General features: G+C 49.2%; 1 non-coding gene across 1 annotated transcript; it reads left to right on the top strand.

The window, feature by feature from the left end:
- Window positions 1-1,308: 1,308 nt before the first annotated feature.
- TRNAT-UGU (transfer RNA threonine (anticodon UGU)) lies at window positions 1,309-1,382 on the top strand. Its single transcript has one exon. It is a non-coding gene; the product is annotated as a tRNA-Thr (tRNA).
- Window positions 1,383-3,588: the final 2,206 nt, after the last annotated feature.

Below are 3,588 nucleotides of genomic sequence, written 5' to 3'. Positions count from 1 at the left end.
TGAAATAACTTGCTGCAATTCTGATTGGGATTGCACTGAATCTATAGGTCACGCTGAGTCTGGTCTCCGGTATGCGGCGCGCCGTGTCTGGGGCGCGGTGGGGGGGCAGCAGGGAGGCGTGTCGAACTCTGCAGGTGGAGGTCAGAGAGCCTCCCACCCCATTCTCGCATCCTCCCCAGCTGGGCTGGAGTGGAGCTGAAGTCCCGGTTGCGCGTGCGGGACGTGTGTGTGAGAGAGAGACAGAGACAGAGACAAAGACCCAAAGTTTAGGGCAGGGATCCGTTCGTATTAGTGAGGGTCTTCAGGCCCTGCCGGTGGGAGAGTAGAGGTCCCGGCGGCCTGGAGCCCACAGCGCGGTCTGGGTCGGTCCTGGGGTCTCTTCCCTCGCCCAGCCGAGCCTCCCAGCCTCAGCCCCTACGCCCCTCATCTTCGGTGGTCCAGGCCCCGCCCGCAGACCCCCGGAGTCCCAGGCCCCTGCCACCGGCGCAAAGGGCCGCCAGCCCAGCTCTCCGCGCCCCGCGTATGAGCTAGGAGAGGGGGTGCGGGTCACCGCGGGGGTGCGACCTCGGGTAGGGGGTGCGGGTCACCGCGAGGGTGCGACCTCGGAGGATGGTGTTAGAGGGGAGATCCGCGAGCTGATGACGCATTGCCCTGGATATGAGGCCTTGGTTATGCGGGAGTGGGCAAAGCAGTGGTCCGCAGGAACCATAAAGCTCCCCACCTTAGGAGGATCGTACCTGGACCCAGGATACACCTTGGGCCGGGCGGGGCCCCCTCCGCCCCCCCCCCCCCCCCGCCCTCCACCTGCGCTTGTGTGACCGGTCTGAGACGGCGACGTGACTGACGCAGCGGAGGTCCGCATCCCCGCACCCTCTTCTCGGCCCCCGACCCCCGGTCCGAGAGCGGGTGCCGGACGCCCCAATCCTGCGGTCCAGGAGTCTTGCACGAAGCTCCTTTTCAGAGATCCTCGTGCGTTCGAAGGTAGCGTCTACGTTACAAAGGACGAGGTGCAGCCCCAGCGAGGCGTGCTTTGGGAAGACTTCATCCCAGTTGGGGAGGGAAAGTGGTGGCCGTGACTGTCACTGAGGGTTATTCTCGGGCTGAGTGAAGTGTTAGGAGTCCTAACACGCAAGCTGTGCCAAGCGGTTCCCGCTTATGTTAGCTCTGCGGCGCATCCAAGGAAGCAAAACGTCTTCTCGGAGTTCGTCCAGTTTCTCACGAGAAACCGCTCTGCCTTCCACCCGCCCTGGCACGAATATTTAATCTAATAGCAAGGACAGATCTAGCATTATCTCAGACGTGTGCGTGGGCTCCATGGCTTAGCTGGTTAAAGCGCCTGTCTTGTAAACAGGAGATCCTGGGTTCGACTCCCAGTGGGGCCTTGGCTTTTCCTCTTCTGGGAAAGCTTATTTCTGCATTAACCCCCTCTGCTCTTTATTCTCCACTGTATTCATTGTTACGCTAAATTCTGATCCAATCACACCTAAGCAGTTGTTGACTGCAAAATTCTCACTTGCAAGGAAAAGGGATGTATTTCTTTATGATCAGAGTGAAACTGAATGAAAATGGACTTCCTGTGGCTCTGAGAGCTGAGAAAGCCAGAAATCCGTAACTTCCTTTGTGATATCTTTGCTGAAGCTCCTTCCTGTCCTCTCTTTTTTGGGGACGGATGGGGGAAGAACAACAAAAATGTTCCCAACTCTTAAAGCCTTTTTCTGAATTCCCATATGATCGATTAGTGATTCGAGAGAACCTAGCATGTTATGTTTTACATATGATTTTCCAAATACTACTAAATTATAAAATAGTAATGTATATTTTCTTATACGTCTTCAGTCTTCAAGGAAGGGTTTTAGCCCCCAAGGAAATAAATAAATTAGCCCCACTGGAAGCTGAATTTTAGTTCTGCAATTAGAAACACAGAATGATCCTATAATGCAATGATTCCCAAGCTGGGTGTGCATTTAAATCACCTAGGGAGCTTGTTAAAATACAGTGTCTTGGGACGCATCCCCAGAAGTTTTAATTCTGGTTTGGTGAAGGACCCAGAAATGCATACTTTTAGCAAGTACTCCAAGTGATTTTGAAGCAAGTGAATTACATTTGCAAAACCCCACATTACAGACATAGCTGAACAAAAAGTGAGGTCAACAAAAGCCCTTAGCACTTTGTACTGATTCAGGAACATCTACTTACCCTCCTATCATCAAATTAGAATTATTCTAATCCAAACTGAATTGATCTCTATCTCCTAGGCTCTGTCTGCTTTTGCCTTGGACATCCTCTCTTCATCCCGATTCTTTCGATATAAACATAGCGTATTAGTCAGCAAGGGCCGCCATAATAAAATATCACAGACCGGGTCGCTTAAAGGACAGAAGTTTATCTTCTCATAGTTCTGGAGGCCAGAAGTCCAAGGTGAAGGTGCCCTCAGAGCTGGTTTCCTGGTGAGGCCTTTCCTCTGTCTTGTAGACCTCCACTTCCCTGCTGTATCCTCACATGGCCTTTCAAGGAGAGAGACAGTGAGACAGCTCTGGTATGTCTTTCCCTTCTTGTAAGCCCTTATTCAGTAAGGGCACCGCCCTATGACCTCATTTAATCTTGATTAATTCCTTAAAGATCCTATCCCAAAATACAGTCACATTAGCGGTAAAGGGCTTCAACATATGCTTTGGAAGGGGGGACACAGTTCAATCCATAACAAGTAGGAGAGAGAGAATTGTATGCCTTAGCTCTGAGTGACAGCTTCATCAGGACAGCATCTAATTCGCTAAAGTGCCACCGGAAGAGGGAGATTTGTGGATGTGATGAAAGTGTGGAGATAAAAGTATTGTCACAGAGTTAGCAAGGATTTGGCCTTTAAAGCACTTTTTTTTTTTTTTAAAGATTTTATTTCTTTGCCAGAGAGAGAGAGCATGCACACAAGCAGGGGGAGCTGGAGGCAGAGGGAGAAGCAGGCTCCTGCCTAGCAAGGAACCTGATGCGGAACTTGATCCCAGGGATCATGACCCAAGACAAAGGCAGATGCCCAACCAGCTGAGCCACCCAGGCATTCTACTTTCAAAACACTTTTTAAATTACTTCTTCTGTTCTATTTTGTCCTGAGATGTGACCTGCTCTGTGATATTCTTCACATGACAGAGATGGCTGGAAATTGTACCTGCCTTTGTAAGAAGTAAAAGGAGGACTTAATTTAACTAACACTGTGCTGAAGCCAGTAGATAAACAAGACGTGAACCTTGTCTCTAAGGAGACTTCAGTATATGGTTGAACAGGCCAAGTAAACACACACCCAAACACTACAGATGTAAGAAAACCCACGTTTACTCATAACATTTGCAAAGCATTCACTTCATGTTTGAATTCTGAAAATGTGTGAGCCTTGCCTATGGTGGACAAATGACACCTGTTTAAGCTTCAAGCTCCTCAACTATAAAATGAGGACAATAATAGTACCCGCCTCAAGGAATTGTTAGGAACATTATATGAGACCATTCATGTAAAGTATCTACATATATTAAGCTAATGTCATCATCATCATCATTATTAATGCAATATTTGTTTGTTTACTGAAAGTTGTTGGGGTAA

This window comes from Callorhinus ursinus, unplaced genomic scaffold, assembly GCF_003265705.2.
Source record: "Callorhinus ursinus isolate GAN/ISIS: 27379988/994484 unplaced genomic scaffold, GSC_fseal_2.0 scaffold109, whole genome shotgun sequence".
Taxonomy (NCBI): domain Eukaryota; kingdom Metazoa; phylum Chordata; class Mammalia; order Carnivora; family Otariidae; genus Callorhinus; species Callorhinus ursinus.
Note: the sequence above shows the minus strand (reverse complement) of the source record. Positions and strands in the feature narration are given on the sequence as shown.